Genomic DNA, 22,706 nt, shown 5'->3' with positions numbered 1-22,706 from the left:
AGTTGCTGTTCACTTTATTTTTGTTACATTTTATTGTCCTAAGATTCCATTCATTACTGTGAAAATATTGTTTAAGCCTTAAGCCCCATACACACCAGCTGAATGTCAGGCGACATCGGCCAGTTCAATAAAAAATGGCTGACAATCGGCCCGTGTGTATGGCACCCTGTCTGTCAGAAGCCAGACATTTGGCCAGCTTCTGTCAGACGAGCCTGCTGGAAAACCAGCAATCAACTGGCTCTCAGCCAATGGCGTGTTCTGGTGGGGCCTGTCCCCATCAGAACACAACACAACAGCTCAGCGGGGGAAATCACTATACTAACATCGGAACGGTTCCAATCAGAGCGGTTCCTCCGCTGGCTTAAAAATGAAAAAAAAGCTAGTAGTGTGTACCAAGCATTAGTCTGCTGAAGAATTCTTCAATATCTGACAATAGCTGTAAATTATCCAGTTTGGTTGGGCAGAATGTGAGGCCTTTGGAGAGAGCTTAATTGAAGCTGAAGTTGGAAGCTGACTGGCTACTATGAAGAGCTGCACCAGATTTTGCAATCTCCAGTTTAATAAATCAACCCCACTGTGTCTCAAAATATATTTCCTACTATGGTTTTATACTCCAGTCTCTTTCAGCCAGTTCCTGTCTCCATGCACTTGCTTTAACATCAGCCGCATGTCATTGCTTTGGATCGGTGTTGCTGCCTATGAGCCAAATTTCTGCCAGTCCCACTGCTTTCTTATTTAAAAATGGACCACACTAGTCATGAGAGCACAGACTGGTCAGTTCTCTAGCTTTGCTGGGAACTCAGCCTGCTCTCCTCCAATGATCAGGCTTGTGCTGACGCACCCTCCGTGCACAGCCATTCACTGGGAACATCAGTGTGCTGCTGTTTCTCCTCCCTCAACTATCTATGCAACTGAAATCAAAGAATGTGAAAAAAATGTATAAAAGAAATGGGGGGAAAAAAAAGTATATTTTTTCTTATACAGTATACATAAATATTTACCTTTCATTAATAATTTTAAACTGTATGGGTTGTTTTACAAGGTGAGGGTTTGCATACTCTTTAACCACTTCAGCCCCGGAAGGTTTTACCCCCTTGACCAGGCCATTTTCTGCGATACAGCACTGCGTCACTTAACCACTTCCCGCCCGCCCTATAGCGGATTGACGTCCGGGAAGTGGTTGTGTTATCCTGACTGGACGTCATATGACGTCCAGCAGGATAACATGCCGCAGCGCGCCCCCGGGGGCGCGCATCGCGGCGATCGGTGGAGCTGTGTCAGTCTGACACACCGCTACACTGATCTTGGTAAAAAGCCTCCGGCGGAGGCTCTTTACCACGTGATCAGCCGTGTCCAATCACGGCTGATCACGCTGTCAATAGGAAGAGCCGTTGATCGGCTCTTCCTCACTCGCGTCTGACAGACGCGATTAGAGGAGAGCCGATCGGCGGTTTTCCTGGCAGGGGGGGTCTGTGCTGATTGTTTATCAGCGCAGCCCCCCCTCAGATCACCACACTGGACCACCAGGGATCGCCACTAGGACCACCAGGGAAGGGGCAACATGTGGATGGCCAGGTATGTACCCCATGGCCATCCACATGTGCCCAGTGTGCCCAGTCAGTGCCAATCAGTGCCCACAAATGGGCACTGATTGGCACCATTATGTTGCAGTGATGCCCAACAATGCCACCCTTAGGGGCATCACTGCAAACAACCAGTGCCGTCAGTGCCACCCATCAGTGTCCATTCATGCCACCTGTCAGTGCCCATCTATCAGTGCCCATCCATGCCCATCTGTGCCAACTATCAGTGCCACCCATAAGTAACCATCAATGCCACCTATGAGTGCCCATCAATGCCACCTATGAGTGCCCATCAGCGCCGCCTATAAGTGCCCATCTGTGCCACCTATGAGTGCCCATCAGTGCCGCTTACCAGTGCCACCTATCAGTGCCCATCAGTGCCGCCTATCAGTGCCCATCAGTGCCGCCTATCAGTGCCCATCATCAGTGCCCGTCAGTGCCACCTCATCAGTGCCACCTCATTGGTGCCACCTCATCGGTGCCCATCAGTGCCGCCGTATCAGTGCCAGTCAGTGCCCGTCAGTGCAGCCATATCAGTGCCCGTCGTTGAAGAAGAAAACGTACTTATTTACAAAAAAATTTTAACAGAAACAAAGAAAAACTTGTTTTTTTTCAAAATTTTCGGTCTTTCTTTATTTGTTGCGCAAAAAATAAAAACCGCAGAGGTGATCAAATACCACCAAAAGAAAGCTCTATTTGTGGGAACAAAATGATAAAAAATTTGTTTGGGTACAGTGTAGCATGACCGCGCAATTGTCATTCAAATTGCGACAGCGCTGAAAGCTGAAAATTGGTCTGGGCGGGAAGGTGTCTAAGTGCCTGGTATTGAAGTGGTTAAACTGACAATTGCGCGGTCGTGCGACGATTTACCCAAACAAAATTTATGTCCTTTTCTCCCCCACAAATAGAACTTTCTTTTGGTGGTATTTGATCACCTCTGTGGTTTTTATTTTTTGCGCTATAAACCTAAAAGAGCCACAATTTAAAAAAAAAAAAAAAAAAAAAAACTTTTTACTTTCTGCTATAATACATATCCCCCCCAAAAAAAAACAAATTAAAAAACAAATTTATTCATCAGTTTGGGCCATTATGTATTCTGCTACATATTTTTGGTAAAAAAAAAAAGATCACAATAAGCGTACATTGATTGGTTTGCGCAAAAGGTATAGCTTCTACAAAATAGGGGATAGATTTATGGACTTTTTAATATTTTTTTTACTGGTAATGGCGGCGATCTGCAAATTTTAGCGGGACTGCGACACTGCGGCGGATAAATCTAAACCCAAGTGACACTTTTTGGGGACCAGTGACATTATTACATTGATCAGTGCTATAAAAATGCACTGATCAATGTATAAATGACACTGGCAAGGAAGGGGTTAACACTAGGGGGCGATCAAGGGGTTAACTGTGTTCCCTGGGTGTGTCCTAACTGTGGTGTTCCAGGCAGCACATCCCCCATACAGAGATCGCTGTTCCTGATTACTGAGAACAGCAGATCTCCACGATGTCCCCTGACAGAATGGGGATCCGCCTTATTTACATAGGCAGATCTCCGTTCTGCCTCTGTGTCCTGCGATCGCGGGTCACTGGCGGACATCTAATCCGCGGGACCCCACAGTTTAACATGCACAGACCAACGTACTTTATTTAAAGTGCTAATATGCCCATTGTAGATCTATGCAATGTTTAATAAGCGAACTCTTTTCTTTTTGCTACCGGTACCGGCTCCATGCGCTCTGGGATGGGCATCCCAGAGCAAGAGGTCCCGGACCAAATCAGAGGGCGCCACAGACCACATGTGGCCTACAGGTCATGGGTTGGACACCCCCGCCATAGATGATTTCATTGTCTTCCCTTCCAACACGAGTGGAAGGAAAGAAAATCGCTTGATTCCCTCATCAACAGAGTCAGTGATGTTGATGGGAAAATGCATCTGACAGTGCTATTGTGTTCTGCCAGAAAGAAGCGCAAGGAGACTTCCCGGCCGGCAGAATACAGTGATTAATAATAGTGGCTATAGCCTCCGGCAGTAAACGCATGAAAAAAAACTGACAGGCTGGTTGTACCCAAGTCAATCGCTAGATTGACTTGGGTGCAATTAACCTGCCCATAGATGGATCGAATCTCAAACGGTCCCTGCTGAACCAGCCATATTTTGATCCATGTATAGCCAAGCTTAAGAACGGGGAGGAAAAGAAAAATTGGGTATACAAAGAATAAAAACTCTGCAATGATCCTTAAGTAACCGTTTGTAGTTTGCCAATACTAAACAACTTTTAAGATAAGGATAACATTCCTCTTTAACTGCTGCCTGTGTCCCCATTTAAGATATTTCATTTACGGTCTTTGAACAGGGTATCCAGGATAGAAAGGATCATGAAAGTTCTCCAATGTGAATACAGACTGCAATAAAATATCTTCTTTTCCATAGTCAATGCAATGCACCACAGCCAGTTTTGTGCATTAACGTGCATGGTGATAGCTCATGTTTTGCGCACATTACCACAGAACATGGTTCTTACTTGAACCTTTCCCAGCATTTATGGACATGGCTATAACTCACATTAAAACATGCAGGTCTGAAATTCTGACTTCATCTACTTGTTTGACCAGGATCCGAATGTGTTAAATCAGCACTATCAAGTTCTATTATAGGAGGTCAGCAATAACAGCCTCCAGGTTTTTCTCCAGCACAGGTTTCCATAAAAGTGCATGTAAAGCCTAAACCTATTTGTTCAGTGTATTTGACAGTCTCACTGTACTGATTTCATACATCAATCAGTTTTTGGGAATCTTATCCGATAGACCGGATAGGCCAACTAAAGTTGCTCCCATGGCAGGCTGACAACGCTGCTCCTAACTGACAGGCAGTGGTTAGGGTTGTCAGCATGCAAAACAGACGCTGTGGCTAGTCACATGTAGATCTATAGTGTCAGGCTACTTTCACACTGAGGCGCTTTACAGGTACTAAAGCGCTAAAAATAGCTGCTGCATAGCGCCTGTAAAGAGCCTCTCCTCACTCCAGTGTGAATGCCCGAGTGCTTTCACACTGGAGCAGTGCCCGGGCAGGACGCCAAAAAAAGTCCCGCAAGCCGCATCTTTGCAGCGCTGTAGCAGCAGTGTATACACTGCTCCTAAAGCGCCCCTGCCCATTGAAATCAATAGGCAGCACCGCCGAACCGCCGGCATGTCGCCACTTTGCGGCTGCTAGCGGGGGGTTAAAAACCCTCCGCAAAAACTATGGTAAAGCCCTGCTAAAAATGGCGGCGATTTACCGCCGACGCCCCCAACGCCCCAGTGTGAAAGTAGCCTAACACTTTGAATGTCCATTTACACACCAGCAGACACAGTGCCTATCATTGATTCATACAGGCTTCCTTGTGGCGGCTGATTGCAAACACCTGGAGCAATATACGTATTCTTGGTGGTGTATGGCCTTAAGGGCACTTTAACACTGAGGCGCGGGGACATCGGGGGTAAATCGCTGCTACTTTTAGAAGTGCCTTACCGTAGTTTTGGAGGCGCTTTTCAGCCGAATGAAGGGTTAAAAGCGCCGCTTTGCGGGTGCTTCGGTGGCGTTGATTTCAATGGGCAAGGGTGCTTTAGGAGCAGTGTATACACCGCTCCTAAAGCACCTCAAAGATGCTGCTTGCAGGACTTTTGCATGCAAAATAGACAGTTATTACTGCCAGGATCTCAAGGGAATACATTTTACGAAAGAAATAAATAAATGTGCTCACGCAAACTGTATACAATGAACAACAATGTCAAATAAATTAAAATAAGATTCAATTGAATTTGCACACACTTTAAAAAAGAGCTCCAGTCCCCCCCCACCCCCACCCAAAAAAATATAAATAAAAGTTAGTAGCTACAAACACTGTAGCTGACCTTTAATATAAGGATATTTACCTGTCTAGGGATCCAGCGCTGTCCTCTACCTTGACGATTCTTCAATCGCCTTTGGGTCCAGGCACTGGCATCTTAGCTAAGGGAAATCGTCAGTGAAGCCTTGCGACTTCACAGCCGGCTTCCCATTGTGCGCACACAAGCAGCGCTGCGCTTTGCGAATAGTCCCATAGTTTTCCAGGACCTGTGATGTGTCCCAGAAGCCTGTGGGGGAAGGAGAGGGGGGCAAACTTCCGCTTGGATCGCCATGGCGATCTGATTGGAAGTGGGAGTGGGTACCTGTCAAAATCAGGTATATGTCTCCTTCCACCCCAAAAGTGCCAATTGTTCAAGAGGAGGTCGAGGATGCAAAGAAGCGAAACTTCCTCTTTTGGGTGAAGTTCCCCTTTAAGGACAGCACCAATATTTCTACCATATTTCACTGTAGAATATCATTTGCTATAAATCTACAGTAGTGTATTAAATGCAGAGAGTGCCTTGTCTCTCTAAATGCACCAAAGATTAGGAAGGTTTGTTCATTAGTCTTAATAAAACATGATTAATGGCATGCTCCAGATGTAGGTCTGGCACCCCTAACACAACTGTTTAGCAGACATAACACGTGATTAAACTGGCTGCACTAACAGAGTTACCTCCTACCTTACCCGTCAATCATAGTAACAACTGTGCCTGTGGGGAGTGGAGATGGAGCAATCGATGTTGGGGCTTGTCCTATCACAGCAGGGGTTGTCCAATGACCTGTCAAAATCTATCGCTGGCATACAAGTTACGTAATTCTTTTTAAATATAGACCTGACGGAAATCCACCAGCCACTTAAGCTAAAGTAACAAGGGCGCCAGGTGTTTCCTGAAGTTAATAGTTGTATGGTTCAACTGGAGAAAACTGTACTGTAATGCAAACGGAGAGAACAAAAATTATAATTCACACTAAGCAAGGAAAGACGGCTTAGATATGTGAAATCATATCTGAATGGTGAGCTATTTTCATTTAACTCCTTCATGTCCATTAAAGCAGGTAACTGAAAATGGTTGAGAACAGAATGAGTAGTTTAGTTAGACATTAAATATTCTTATTCTCCAAAAATTATCCAAACACATCCAACACGTAATAGCCCTGTAAGCTATTTTTCACCTAGTACATCGTGGCAGTGAGCAAGGTAGAGTGGCTACCTTCCTATGTACAGCGGGACCACAGAGAAGAAACCTAGCCACCCTCGAACAGGAAGTCAGTACACCGCAGTTACAATGAAAAAAGAAAAAAAAAAAAAAGGGGGAGTTCAAGAGCAATAGAAGGTACTTTTGTGAGTTAAGAATACATGCTTAAATTGATTTTTTTGTGTGTCACTTTAATATCATAGGCTTTACAACCTGACATTTAAACTGTTAATATTTACAAAAGCGGATTACTGTGGCGTCTGTTAAATGTTTGTATAAATCAAACGTAATTATTTTGGTTTGCTAGCATGAGCAAAGTGATTTTTCTGTGGTATGTGAGCAGAAGGTTAGCCATGCATCCTCAAATTTTTTTGATAATCCAAAGATCGAAATTCAGCGAGTTCAGCAGGGACCAACCAAGGTTTGATCCATGTATGAGCAGGCTGATTGCACCTGTCGGATTGTATCTAACAGTCTGGTACAACCAGTCTGTCAAGTTTTTTGTTTTTTTACATACGATTACTGCCAGCAGTTACAGCAGTAATTATTGTGTGCTGCTGGCCAGGAAGGCTCCCTGTGCCCCCGCCAGCAGAACACAATAGTGCTGTGGGAGGCATTCCCCCATTAGCACTAACTGTGTTGATGGAGAAATTGAGCAATTTTCTATCCTTCCACCTGTGGTGGAAGGAAAGAAAACCGAATCGTCTAAGGGCTGCCCAATGCTGGCTTACACTATATGAAATTCGGTCATTTGGCCAGTTCGTTCGTTTTTTTGCCAGTTAATGGGCACAAAATCGATAATTGTTGAGACGTTTTTGAGCCGAAAGAATGAAGGACAAGTTTGGAAATTTTCTGCAGAACGATAAATTGAAAGGTTAATGTGTTTCCCGTCCAAACTGTTTGCACTAGGTATATGTAAATAAACAAACAAAAAATGTATTCATTTATGTCCACTGAACGATTTATCGGTCATTACATGATGGCACTATTGTTTGCTCTCATGGCTGAATGTTCGTTTTTCGAAAAGGTGTTTGGCCCATATAGTGTATGGCCAGCATTAGGCTTCTTTCTTGCATTAAGTGTAAGTTAGTGTGAACAGTGCTTTAGACTGCTTGTATACATTTTCTTAAATGTTGAAAAATCTTATTGGCTGTTGAAGGATTATTCTATTTAGTCAATAAAAAGGGGAGTGCACATGCTGGTAAAAATTCTCGAATGTCATGATCTCAGGATCAAGGCGAGGCGAGTGTAATAGTGTTGATTAGGCTCGCTAAATAAGGAATTCCTAAAGCTCCATAAATACATATTACTTAGCTCCACTGAGCATGCACATTTTGGGCCCATTAACACCAGCAGCTGTGTTTGAATACAGTCGCTGGTTTGTGATGAGAAGGCTACTGTGCCTATGTGCTGAAAACAGCACAGCGAACGGCAACTTTTCTCCAAACTTCCGTGAAATGTTGCAAAGTGATATTACATTCAGAACTATCAGGCACAGCGCAGCGTGGTCGATTGCATTACACAATGCTGCACTAAACAAGAAATAAAGGTATGGCAAGCCGTACTTTTTTCAGCTCACAACACTGCATTGCGGTGGTGTGAACGGAGATGATTGTGAATAAAGAAAATTGACTCGTCTTGTGTTTGGACTGTGATGGGCAAGGCTGCTTGGTGCAGTCCCAATGCTCCTGGTGTGAATGGGCCCCTATACTACATAGGAGGAAAAGGAGCCACTGTCATGCACTCATAGTGCAGCTTTTCAAAAGGGAAACAATGCTGATTATTCTGAAAGTAAGTCCCTGTTGGCTGGGGATGTCTGGCAACATTTGTTGTTGCATCAATTTGTCACGATTTTGCCAAAAATGACCTGATCCAGTGACAGATGTCCAGTGGTAGTGCAGGCCTGGATTTACAATTCAAAATAGTAGGCCTGTGCCTAAAGGCAGCTGACACAAAGACATGGCTTTTCCTTTCATTAGTCTTACATTTTTTTTCTTTTATCCCAATACAGGAATCTCATGCAGACTTTTTTTTACAGAACATCACAATATTCTAAAATCCAATATTCTTTGGGTGCCAAAGGTTGTGTGTCTAATGGCTCCAGTGAAGGAAATACAGGCCTGTGTCTAGATAACTTTATCATTCCCTTTCGCCCCCAGACCAGAGATCTTGTGCTGCAAATTTTGGAAACACGTTCTCCCTTTATTGTACACACATAATGCTTCATCCGCCATGAACACACCACCTGTACTTACCTCAGGACTTTAACTCTCCTCTTCGCTTCAGGGTGGTCAGTCATTCAACTTGAAGTCACTCGTAGCATCTATGTGTCACTGAAGGAAATCTGCAGGGAAGATGACAGAACAGTAGCAATGAGTTGATATATAGAAAAAGGGGGTCAGCTGCTCAAGTCTTTCTTTGTTGCAGCAGCTGCAGCCACAATCCAGGCCTCCTCCTATAGCATGTTTAAAGTATATCTAAAGCCATGAGCAAAAATCACCAGTCCAAACCTCATTTTCACGACCAAGGATGTAGATTGTAAAAGGAGCAGGGAGCAGGGCCCTCTGATTCCTACTGTATTAATGTGTATTGTATTTGTACTGTCCACCCTCAAATTGTAAAGCACTACATAAACTGTTGGCGCTATATAAATCCTGTATAATAATAATAATGTACACTGCCAAGAATGCATCAGCGTGAATCTTCAGTGGGGATCACTGATATTTGCAATCAACTGCATCCAGGAATCCTGTCCAACTCAATGACAGGTTGACAGACGCTTTGGCTAGTCACATGTCAGCGGACATCTGAGGTGATACATTTTAGGAACCGGTAATTAGGGACCGATGAGTGGCCTAGATGTATAGTGTCAGGCTGCTTTCACAATGAGGCGCTTTACAGGCACTATAGCGCTAAAAATAGTGCCTGCATAGCGCCTGTAAAGAGCCTCTCCTCTCACTTCAGTGTGAATGCCCGAGTGCTTTCACACTGGAGCAGTGCCCAGGCAGGACTCCAAAAAAAGTCCTGCAAGCCGCATCTTTGCAGCACTGTAGCAGCAGTGTATACACCGCTCCTAAAGCGCCCCGCCCATTGAAATCAATGGGCAACACCGCCGGACCGCCGGCATATCGCTGCTTTGCAGCCGCTAGCTAGTGTGAAAGTAGCCTAACACTTTGAATGTCCATTTACACACCAGCAGACACAATGCCTATCATTGATTCATACAGGCTTCCTTGTGGCAGCTGATTGCAAACACCTGTGATCCCTGCAGGAGCAATATACGTATTCTTGGTGGTGTATGGCCTTAAGGGCACTTTAACACTGAGGCGCGGGGACGTCGGGGGGGTAAAGCGCTGCTACTTTTAGCAGCGCCTTACCGTAGTTTTGGAGGCGCTTTTCGGCCGAATAAAGGGTTAAAAGCGATGCTTTGCGCGTGCTTCGGTGGCATTGATTTCAATGGGCAGGGGTGCTTTAGGAGCGGTGTATACACTGCTCCTAAAGCGCCTCAAAGATGCTGCTTGCAGGACTTTTTTTTAACGTCCCGCAAGCTCACCGCTCCCGTGTGAAAGCACTCGGGCTCTCACATTGGAGTGACAGGAGAGGCGCTTTGCAAGCGCCATTTTTAGCGCTATAGCGCCTGTAAAGCACCTCAGTGTGAAAGTAGCCTAATGCCTATTCATGCGAAATTATCTGATGGGGCACGCACGAAAATTTTTCTTGTACGATACCAGATCGTACCATTTTTGTTTAATCAGTATTGTTACCACGAAAATACATGACGTACGAGAATTTTCGTAACTTTAGTAAACAGACGATGATTCATCAGATAATGTAATCGTGTGTACCAAGCATTAGATATGGTGGCTGCATTTTACTTGACTTGATCCCGAGCCGCACTGTGTGCATCTGTTGACACACAGTGAGGCTCACCCAATCACCGTTACTCTATTACATTGTGCTTTGTTAAAACAGAATTGCATACATATGATGCTTCAGCTTTGAACACTTGTGGTGTTTCCCGACCACAAAAATTCCAAAGTGGATATTTTTACAAATAAATATGTGTCCCTGTGTATTAGGACTAAAATACATCCTTATATCCTAGCTCTTTATAACTAGCATAGCAAAGGGGTATAAAAAAAATGTAAAGGATGTTTTTGGAAAAAAAAAAAAAAAATTGTGCCCAATTTTCTATACCTCAGTGGAATAAAGTTTCCACTGCACAGACATTTTATGGCTTGGCCAATTAAGCCAGAAACATTCTGTAGACTCTGTTTAGCACCTGTCATGTCCCCTCACCAGTAAGCCAGATGTCTTGAGGAATGCTGTTGTACGGAGAGAAGACATATGATGCTGTGTGTGTCTTCAGATGCTTGTAAGGGGTCATAAGGTGATCTATTTCTGGCATCGACAGCTCTATTCATGGTCTGTTTCCGGACAGCTTAATTTATTAAGACCAACAAACACAGGAGGGCAGATCCTGTGTTAATTTAAGGTAACCATTCTTTATATGTCACTGAGCCACACATCTTACAGCTGGTGAAGTGTGGCTCAATGACATGTACAATATGGTTACCTTAAATAAACAAAGAATTGAGTAACTCTTAACGTGCTAAAGAGGTGATGTCCAACATTTTCCCAAGTCCCCACATGGCTTCCTGAGTTCCTTGAAAACTGGAAAGTTTAGGTTCACAGCAGCAGGCCCATGGGTCAGTATGCATATCTCTCAACTGTCCCTGATTTCAAGGGGCTGTCCCTGACTTGAAGAAAAGTCCCTCTGCCCACCTCATTTTGGTCTGATCTACAGTATCTCACAAAAGTTAGTACACCCCTCACATTTTTGTAAATATTTTATTATATCTTTTCATGTGACACAACACACTACAACGACCCCAAACACACCTCCAAGATTATTATTATTATAATACAGGATTTATACAGCGCCAACAGTTTATGCAGCACTTTACAATATAAAAGGGAGACAATACAATTATAATACAATAAAATACAAGAGGATTAAGAGGGCCCTGCTCAGAAGAGCTTACAATCTAATAGGGTGGGGCAGGTGGTACAAAAGGTTGTAACTGTGGGGAATGAGCTGATGAAAGTGGTAAAAAATTAGTTAGAGACGTTATAGGCTTTCCTGAAGATATACGTTTCCAGGGACCGCCTGAAGGTAGCAAGAGTAGGGGATAGCCGGACAGGTGGAGGTAGCGAGTTCCAGAGGATGGGAGAGGCTCTGGAGAAATCCTGGAGACGAGCTTGAGAGTAGGAGGTCTTGAGAAGAGCGGAGAGGACGATTTGGGTGATATTTGGAGACAAGATTGGTGATGTAGCTTGGGGCAGAGTTGTGAATGGCTTTGTATGTTGTGGTTAGTATTTCGCTGGGTGATTGGGAACCAGTGTAGGGATTGGAGGAGAGGGTTGGCAGACACTGAGCGGTTGGTAAGGTGGACAAGTCTGGCAGCAGCATTCATGATAGACTGAAGAGGGGATAGCCTATGGAGAGGCAGGCCAATGAGAAGGGAGTTGCAGTAGTCAAGGCGAGAGATAACAAGGGAGTGAATGAGGAGCTTGGTAGTTTAATTTGTTAAAAAGGGGTGAATTTGAAAAGTCGTGGAGGGGGGCACGGGCGGGGGGGAATATTAATAGCTCAGTTTTAGAGAGATTTAGTTTAAGGAAGTGGTGCAACATCCATGCTGATATGTCAGTTAGTAAGTTAGTAATGCGAGAGGAGACTGAAGCAGTGAGGTGAGGAGTAGACAGATAGATTTGTGTGTCATCAGCGTATAAGTGGTATTGGAAGCCGTGGGCGGTTATCAAGTCACCAAGGAAGGAGGTGTAGATAAAGAAGAGAAGGGGTCCAAGAACAGAGCCTTGGGGGACCCCCACAGAAAGGGGCAATGGAGAGGAGGAGACAGTTGTAGGTGACACTGAAGGAGCGTTGTGATAAATAGGCAGAGAACCAGGATAGAGCAGAATCTCGGAGGCCAAGGGAATGTAGTTTATTGAGAAGGAGTGGTCAACAGTATCAAAGGCCGCAGAGAGGTCAAGTAGTAGGAGTATGGAGTACTGGCTGTTGGTTTTAGCAGTTAGTAAATCGTTAGTGAGTTTTAGTAAGGCAGTTTCTGTGGAGTGCTGTGAGCGAAAGCCAGACTGTAAAGGGTCAAGAAGGTTAATTTTCACTGAGGTAGGAGCTAAGACGGTTGTAGACTAAGCGTTCTAGAAGTTTAGAGGGCTTTTTAAGTATGGGAGTGATCTGTGCATGTTTTAGAGGGGAGGGGAAGGTGCCACTAGAGAGGGAGAGATTGAAGATGTGAGTGCAGGAGAATAGGATAGAAGAAGAGGTTGACCGTAGTAGTTGTGAGGGAACAGGATCCAGGGGACAATTGGTTAAGTGGGCATCTGAGAAAAGATGACCACCCCCTTGCTAAAGAAGCTGAGGGTAAAAGTGATGGACTGGCCAAGCATGTCTCCAGACCTAAACCCTATTCAGCATTTGTGGGGCATCCTCAAACAGAAGGTGGAGAAGCGCAAGTTCTCTAACATCCACCAGCTCCTGGATGTCGTCATAGAGGAGTGAAAGAGGACTCCAGTGGCAACCTGTGAAGCTCTGGAGAACTCCATGCCCAAGAAAGTTAACTACTTAAGCCCCGGACCATTTGGCTGGCCAAAGACCAGAGCACTTTTTGCGATTCGGCACTGCATTGCTTTAACTGACAATTGTGCGGTCGTGCGACGTGGCTCCCAAGCAAAACTGGCGTCTTTTTTTTTCCCACAAATAGAGCTTTCTTTTGGTGGTATTTGATCACCTCTGCGGTTTTTTTTTTGCGCTATAAACAAAAAAATAGCAACAATTTTGAAAAAAATGCATTATTGTTTGCTATAATAAATATCCCCAAAAATATATTAAAAAAAACATTTTTTTTCCCTCAGTTTAGGCCGATATGTATTCTTCTACATATTTTTGGTAAAAAACAAAAAATCGCAATAAGCGTTCATTGATTGGTTTGCGCAAAAGTTATAGCGTCTACAAAATAGGGGATAGTTTTATGGCATTTTTATTAATATTTTTCTCTTTTTTACCAGTATCAGCGGCTGTGCACGGCTACATCTATTCTCCCAATACTTCCTCTTTGCACAGCATTCGAGGAGCAGCAGGAGCCATTGGCTCTTGCTGCTGTTAATCAAATGCAGCTCCATAGACGCACAGGTCGGGAGCGCGCAGATCACGTTTCTCCCCATAGCCAGCGGCTGGCTATGGTGGACATAAAAAGAAGAGGCGGAGCCAAGATCGCCGTCGGGGACCCCAGAAAAGGAGGATCGGGGCCACTCTGTGCAATACCACTGCACAGAGCAGGTAAGTAGAACATGTTTATATTAATTTAAAAAAAAAAAAACTGAGTTAAGTAACACTTTAAGGCTTACCTATAGGTACTGTAAATATCTCCTAAACATGCACCGTTTAGGAGATATTTACTGTCCTTGCAGCCGGTGACATCACCGGCGCATGCACTTTAAAGGAATGGCATACTTGTGTGTTCCTTCAGAGTCCCGTGCCGTAAACGGCAGCTCCCGCATGCATGCGCGGGAGTGACATCATCATGGCTCCGGCCAGTCATACAGCCAGAGTCTGTGAACCCAGAAGGAAGACTGGGAGAAGATGGAAGCGCCTTCAGCGGTTTCAGTGCCACACAGGTGTATAGTAGCACATTATGACATTGCCTTGCAGGTGTAAAAAAAACAAAACAAACAACTGCAGTTTACTACCACTTTAACAACTATCTCATTATCTCAAGCTTGGGATGTCCATATGACAGTGGCAGGATCAATTTTTCTGTTCCTGCATTCTTTAGGAAACAAAACATGGGGAAATGTGCAGATACTGTACTATATTATACATACACATTATATATATATATATATATATATATATATATATATATATATATATATATATATATATATATATATATATACACGATCGGGGAGAAGGGCCTTTTTTAGGGAGGTGACCAAGAACCCGATAGTCACTCAGACAGAGCTCCAGCGTTTGGAGTGAGGAGAACCTTCCAGAAGAACAACTATCTCTGCAGCACTCCACCAATCAGGCTTGTATGGAAGCGTGTCCAGACGAAAGCCACTCCTCAGTAAACGGCACATAACAGCCCACCTGGAGTTTGCCAAAAGGCACTTGAAGGACTCTCAGACCATGAGAAACAAAATTTTCTTGTCTGATAAAACAAAGATTACAGAACTCTTTGGCCTGAATGGCAAGCGTCATGTCTGGAGGAAACCAGGCATCACTCATCACCTGGCCAATACCATCCCTACAGTGAAGCATAGTGGTGGCAGCATTATGCTGTGGGGATGTTATACAGCAGCAGGAACTGGGAGACTAGTCAAGATCAAAGGAAAGATGAATGCAGCAATGTACAGAGACATCTTTGATAAAAACCTGCTCCAGAGCGCTCTGGACCTCAGACTGGGGCAAAGGTTCATCTTCCAACAGGACAATGACCCTGTCACGGGCAAGGCCAGAGCGGAGGCTGTTGGAGAGGACTGTGTGCAAGCCTGTTGCCCACCGATTATGGGCCCTAGCATTTGGGGCAATGGTGCTCTCTGTGAGCTGTATGCCTGGGGACCCTGGGGTTGGTGTTACTTTGGATTCAGCTCCATGTTCCCCCAAAACACACAGACTCTGGAACCCGTTGTATGCCATATTAGAATGATAAGACTGAGTTATACTGTTGGGACACATCCTGTGAGGAGATGCTAATGTCATCATCTCCACTCACCTGTCTGATGTCAGCTATAATGGGTTTAATGTAAATAAGTTTAGTCTAGGTTCTAAAGGTATTCAACTCATTGTTGTTTGTTCTAATTAATCCTGTGTTGATGTTTATGGTAATGTGTGTTAATTGAATGAGCTGATCACATTGTCCTCTATACAATGTAGGAGACGGGACGACTCCTATTGGAGCTCATGTTAATTAGGTTAATTAGGTTATGTTTGTATTGTTAATTGTAATTAGCTCCAGCTATTGTGTTTATACTATTGTGTGAAGCTCGGTGACCACAAGTCTGGGCAAAAGGTCATGTCTCAGCCACCTAGGCTGTATAAAGGATGAGATAATTAGCTCATGTTAATTAGGTTACGTTTGTATTGTTAGAGTAATCTTCGCCTGTGTATATAAGACTGTATTCTGGTTCTGAATAAAGTGAGTCCATGTTAGCAGTGAAGCAAGTGTCGCCTTGTTTTCTGCTCAGAAAGAGGTTGGAATATCTGATATCTGTATACAGACTGGGAGGAAGTGGTATATGACGGAAGCACTCAAGCGGAGTGTGGGGCGTTCCGTGACAGACCCCAAACACACAGCCAAGATAAAGCAGTGACTAGGGAACAACTCTAAATGTCCTTGAGTAGCCCAGACTTGAACCCGCTGGAACATCTCTGGAGAGATCTGAAAATTGCTGTGCACCGACGCTTCCCATCCAACCTGACGAAGCTTGAGAGGTCCTGCAAAAAAGAATGGGAGAAACTGTCCAAAAATAGGTGTGCCAAGCTTGTAGCATCATACTCAAAAAGACTTGAGGCTGTAATTGGTGCCAACGTGCTTTAACAAAGTATTGAGCAAAGGCTGTAAATACTGATGTACATTGAATTCTTTTTGTTTTTTATTTTTAATAAATTTGCGAAGATTTCAAATCAAGCTTCTTTCACGTGGTCATTATGTTCATTTTGGAATAAGGCTGTAACATAACAAAATGTGGAAAAAGTGAAGCGATGCGAATACTTTCCAGATGCACTGTAGGTCATGGTAATGTAGTAGAATACACCATCTAATGTAACCAACTTCTGTAATGTACAGAGGCATGAATTTATGAAAACTGGAGCAGCCGGAACCTGGAACAGATGTGCATGTCAGCTAATCGGCTTCTAGCTTTCATTCTCAAATCTTTAAGTGGAACTTAAAGAAAATGAAGTCCTGTTAGATCACTTCAGGCTGGCCCCTTTTGCAGGTATAGCTATGCCAAAATAAGTGACTATATGTTTAAAATTCAGTAATACACGGTCTCAGCCTGCTCTGCACATGCTCAGTTGCTCTCCATTTTTAAGCTTTAAGCACTGCTGAGTTTGTAGAGGCTGCTTCTGTTTGATCTGCAACTGCCATGGTGCTACACCGTGTGATCAGTTTTGACTCCAGCCATTTGATGGTTTGACAGTTTGGTTGAGGATACAAGCAAATGTGACAGTTAGCAATCCCAGCATTCTGTGAATGCAACGGTTTTTAATGAAACGTTAAATTGATGGGTTTAGATCCACTTCATGATTTACTGCTGTTCAGGGGCTCTGGGCTTCAAAAAAAATGGTGGCCTCCAGCAAGCAGAAACAGCAATGCTGGAGGCAGTTTACAGCACAAACTAAATTTGGCAGCATAATTATGAATGTGGAATGTATGCTCCTTGCTAAAGAACATTATATTTTATCAAGTTGTTATGGGTAAAGTTCCACTTTAACTGAACAAGCTGAAGACAGAAGCCGATAAGTTCATGAACGTCCTAACTTTCAGATTAGTCATTTGGCATTAAAAAACAAAAGCTTTTCTTAGGAGATCAGCCACTAAACTCAAGAGACTTTAATTCAAGTTCAATAGTAGAGAATTCTCTGCCTTATGGAGAGGGTCATGTTGGGGAGTCTAGTAATAGCATTGAAGCCCGGTGTTCTTGATCAGATCTAACTCCTTTGGATATGGCCTGGATTGACAACTCAGGATTTTCCTTAACCTCCCTGGTGGTATGATTATGTCGGATTTTAGGTGCTGAAAGCAGTACAATTATTTTGCATGGAAATTTGGCATTTTATATTGTAGGCCTGTAATTCTTAGGAATAACTCACTTAAATCTGTCCAAACAAGAGTCTAGTAGACATCCCGGGTATGATAAAGTTTGAAACACAAAGTCATAAATTATAATATAATAAATAACTATAAATAACAAATAATCTATAATAATAATAATACATTTTATTCAATAAATTTTAGTTAATAATATAATCAAAAACACTGAAATTTTTTGTGCCAAACAAGGGTGCAATATTACTAGTCATATTGCTTCAGTAAACATCCCGGGTATGGTAAATTTTAAAACATGGGACTGCACAAAGTCCAACGTCACAATCAGGACAATAGAACCTGGTTTCCTTTCAGATTTTCCTTCCAGTGTCATCACACTTTGAGCAACAATGTACATCCTTGTGGGTGCTGCCTTTTTTTCAGTTGGTGGGATGTGGTCCATAAAGTGATGACCAGTCAGGCATTCCGGGTTGACATCACCAGCAGCACGACCTCCAGCTCCGTTTGCAGCCGTTGGAATTTGGTGGTTCAGAAAGATACGTTCTGCAACTTTCCAAAGTCAGCATGAACCACAGGCTTGTCACTCTTTTTTTTAGTAGAATGAAGGCATTCCATAGGCATTGCTCAAGAAGATGCCCGAAGATCTTCTTATAATACTTTTTTTGTTGCGGTCTCGCCGCTTCTTCTCTTCATCTCTTCTTCCGATGTTGACACGACGCTCTCCCCGGCTGGAATGCTCTCTGTGCGCTCTGCTCTGACTTATATAGGCGGTGACCCCGCCCCCTTATGCCGTCACAGTCTCTGGGCATGCTGGGACTGTGACGTTTTAGGGGGCGTGGTCATCACCCGATGACCACGCCCCCTAAAACGTCACAGTCCCAGCATGCCCAGAGACTGTGACGGCATAAGGGGGCGGGGTCACCGCCTATATAAGTCAGAGCAGAGCGCACAGAGAGCATTCCAGCCGGGGAGAGCGTCGTGTCAACATCGGAAGAAGAGATGAAGAGAAGAAGCGGCGAGACAGCGGCGAGAAGACAGCGGCAGCAGACCGGGCCCCTCGCTGGCAATAGAGCTGGAAGAAGATAGCGGCGGGGCCCGGGAGAAGAGGCGGAACACCGGGAGAAGTCGGAAGAAGATACCGGAGCTGCCCAATAAATTAATTTTGAAACCTGTGTACTGTGGTTTTTTTATTGACACTTCCCTAGGTGAATGGGTAGGGGTACCATGTACCCCATACTCATTCACATAGGGTGGGGGGCCGGGATCTGGGGGCCCCCTTATTAAAGGGGGCTCCTGGATTCCGATAAGCCCTCCGCCCGCAGACCCCGACAACCAACGGCCAGGGTTGTTGGGAAGAGGCCCTTGTCCTCATCAACATGGGGACAAGGTGCTTTGGGGTGGGGGGCCGCAGCGCGCCCCCTCCCCCAAGGCACCAACCCCCCCATGTTGAGGGCATGCGGCCTGGTACGGTTCAGGAGGGGGGGGGGGGCGCTCGCTCGTCCCCACCCCCATTCCTGTCCGGCCGGGCTGCGTGCTCGGATAAGGGTCTGGTATGGATTGGGGGGGACCCCCACGCCGTTTTTATCGGCGTAGGGGGTTCCCCTCAAGGTCCATACCAGACCCAAGGGCCTGGTATGCTCCTGGAGGGGGAACCCATGCCGGTTTTTTATTTAAAATTTGGCGCGGAGTTCCCCCTAAAGATTCATACCAAACACAGTGCCGGGCATTGGCGGGGATCCAAGTCGGATCCCCGTTCATTGAAAGTCGGACACATGCCGGCTTCATGTCGCAGGGCAAAGTCGGATCCAAAGTAGGACGGCTGTCGTGTCGCACCAGTGTGAACCCAGCCTTATAGTCTATAACCACTTGTGGTTTCATGATGTCTTTCCCAACTTTTGTGTGTACCATGACAGCAGAGGTATTATGGATTGTACTCATTAGGCACACATCTTTTTGGTCACACCATCGCAGTGCCATCATTTTGCCTTTCTACCAGGCAACCATTTCTCCCGTCTTGAGCTTCTTATTACCAAAGGTTGGCAGCATGTCACGCCAGTTAGCCCTAACGGTTCCATAGGCATCCGTTTTGTTCTGTAGAAGGAACTCTGAGTTCAGGAGATGTGTAAAAATTGTCTGTAGTTACACAATAGCCCTGATTCAGCAAATGGCTCAATCAATGAAAGAACTGAAGAGGTTGCCATTCCATAATGACTGTATTTTTTGTTGAATTTGGTTCCTTTTCCGGTGTATAGGACAGAATTCCAAATGTAACCAGTGCTCGATTCACATAGCATGAAAGATTTTATGCCAAATTGTGCCCTCTTTGACGCTATATATTGTATCCAGCTGAGCCTTCCCTTGTAGGCCATTAGACTTTCGTCTATGCTGATGTCTCTATCTGGCATATAGCTCTGTTGGAATTTTTTCATAATCATCTGATATACCTCCCAAATCTTCTTGAGTTTTGGTGCTGGATGAGTAGTTTTGTCAAATGCTTCATTATTTTCAAAGTGCAAATATTTCATTATCAGGGAAAATTTGTACTCCGACATGACCGTGCCAAAGAATGGAGTGGCTAGTAATTTATTGGTTGTCCAATACCACTTCTGCAGTGGTTTCCCCACCACTCCCTGAAGAATTATTAGGCCCAGAAATTTCCAGATGGCCTCTTTGGTCACTGGTTCCCACTTTCTGCTCTATGAAAACCTCCGATGTGTAGCAACTTCTTGCTCCTGGTACTGGTTTGTCTCCATAACTATTTTTTCAATAACCTCATCAGTCAAAAATAGTTGGAGGTATGCCAAGGGGTTGTAATCTTCAACATCCACTTTGATACCAGGTGCTCCAGTAAATGGCAATCTTGGGGGCACTACGTGATCTGTACCGCATTCAATAGAGCACCAAGTCCGCAAATCACTGAGGTCAGTCGCAGGATCGTTGCAGAAATCACTTTGTGTCTGATGACGAACTTCCCCACAAAACGCTATCACTCAATTCTGCAAGTGATTCTGTATCGCTATCGCTGTTTTCCAGCACGTCATAAACCGCTTTTGAGGGAGAGGCACGCTTTTTTGATGCCATGGTCGTTCTCCAGTTTCCAGCCAGAAAGTACAGTAAAACTGCAGGCAAGGGCACTGGATAAAGCACTGGGGGGCAAACTGAGGTCAATTTATTAGATACAGTAATGTAATTCATGTAATGTAAGATTACAATGTATGGTGTGTGTTGTGTTTTACACTTTTTGAATCTGCCGCTGGTTCCACCCCCTGCATCGCAACGCTCGCAGGGAAGGGAAGCCGGAACAAACAGAGGATCGAGCGGAGGATCCGGCCACCGTACACAGCGGGAGTACATCGCGGGATCCTGGGGACAAGGTAAGTCACCTCTTCCAGGATCCAGCGAAGCAATGTGGCTCGGGGTTGCCGCTAATGGAACCGAAAGCTCCCCCCGAGCCACACTCGGGAATACCGCCAAGGAGGTTAACTGACCTCAGTCTGAAATCCAGCTATGCTCCTATCTAAGCTCTTGGTACTGCTTCTGAATCGACCTGCTGCTGAGCTTGCCATTAGACATGTGCAATTCGTTTTGTTCCAAATAAAATTTAACGAATTTCGACAAATTAGTTAATTCAGAAATATCTGACTTAATGAAAACCTGTTTAACTGATTTTTCCGAATACTCGTAAATTCATAAATTCGAAAACGCGAAAATCTGAAATAACTGAATAATTTAACTATTACTAGCTATTAAATTATAGGTATTGGAATTTCATTTCAAATTTGACTGTTAGTGAACGTAACAAATACAAATTTATCAGAAGTTACGAATTATCCAAAATAACGAATGCCGTATCTAAACGAATGGAACGTAATGAATTAATAATAAATAATAACATTTTTTAATTATTTATTATTAATTCGTTCCGTTCCATTTGTTTAGATGCGGCATTCGTTATTTCGGATAATTCGTAACTTCGGATAAATTATTATTCCTTGCGTAAATTAACAGCCAAATTTGAAGGGAAATTCCAAATACCTATAAAACTTAATAGTTATTATTAGTTAGCCATTCTTTCGAATTTACGAATTGTGATCATAAACGAATGACCTGAAAAAAAAAACAAAAAAAAAAACGAATGAAACGAAAACAAAACCAAACTAATTTTTCGGCAGTGCACATATCTACTTGCCATGGACTTGACTTTGTCCCCCATCTGGTATGCTGCCGTTAACGTCTTTGGCCTACCTGTCTAAATCAAGCATACCCCTCTCTGGGTTGTATTAGTAGTTTACACAATCAGACTCATATAAGCTTATTCAGAAGGGCAACTGTAGTAGCTCAAACTAACCATTCAGAAGTCATCTAATAACTAAAGTGCCTCAGTAAACAGAAATGTAACTAGTTTCTATGACTTGAGTTTTAAAACATCACAATGGCTGTTTGTACTGCCTAAATTAACCACTTGCTACCCAGGCCAATTCTGGCACTTTGCTCCTACATGTAAAAATCATAATTTATTTATAGAAAATTGCTCAAAACCCCCAAACATTATATATGTTTTTTTTTTAGCAGAGACCCTAGGTAATAAAATGGCTGTTGATACAGCCTTTTATGTCATACGGTATTTGCGCAGCGATTTTACAAATGCATAAAAAAAACCAAAAAAAAAACAGTAAAGTTAGCCTAATTTTGGCGCCAAACTTTGGTACTTAACCACATGCCGACCGCTGCACGCAGATATATGTTGGCACAATGGCAGCGGTGGGCAAATGGGATTTAAGAGCCGGGGATAGCAGGAGCGAGCCTCAGAATGAGGAAGTGCCTATGTAAACAAGGCATTTCCCCTTTCTGGCTTGTGTCATGGCGGAGATCACCGCTCCCTGTTATCGATGCCATGTGACTAGTAGCCCACCCCCCCCCCCAGTTAGAATCACTCCCTAGGACACATTTAACCCCTTCATTGCACCCTAGCGGTTAACCCCTTCACTGCCAGTATCAGTTACACAGTAATCAGTGCATTTTTATAGCACTGATCGCTGTATAAATGACAATGGTCCCAAAATAGTGTCAAAATTGTCCGACGTAATGTCGCAGTCCCGATAAAAATCACAGATCGCCGCCATTACTAATAAAAAAAAAATAAAAATAAAAATGTCATAGAACTATCCCCTATTTTGTAGACGCTATAACTTTTGCGCAA

General features: G+C 44.0%; 1 protein-coding gene across 4 annotated transcripts in view; it reads right to left on the bottom strand.

Moving 5' to 3' along the window:
• TLK1 (tousled like kinase 1) overlaps nt 1-22,706 on the bottom strand; it is a 507,456-nt gene that overhangs the window by 293,006 nt on the left and 191,744 nt on the right. For 3 of the 4 annotated variants that reach the window (XM_073633922.1, XM_073633919.1, XM_073633921.1), the window contains exon 2: nt 8,906-8,994. The exons of the other annotated variant lie outside the window; for it this stretch is intronic. The gene's annotated coding sequence lies outside the window, so the exon portion shown is untranslated. The remainder of the gene's footprint in view (nt 1-8,905; nt 8,995-22,706) is intronic. 4 annotated transcript variants of the gene reach the window in all.

The sequence above is a fragment of the Aquarana catesbeiana genome, linkage group LG06 (assembly GCF_042186555.1).
Source record: "Aquarana catesbeiana isolate 2022-GZ linkage group LG06, ASM4218655v1, whole genome shotgun sequence".
Taxonomy (NCBI): Eukaryota; Metazoa; Chordata; class Amphibia; order Anura; family Ranidae; genus Aquarana; species Aquarana catesbeiana.
The sequence above is the reverse complement of the archived record's forward strand: the minus strand, read 5'-3'. Positions and strand labels throughout refer to the sequence as shown.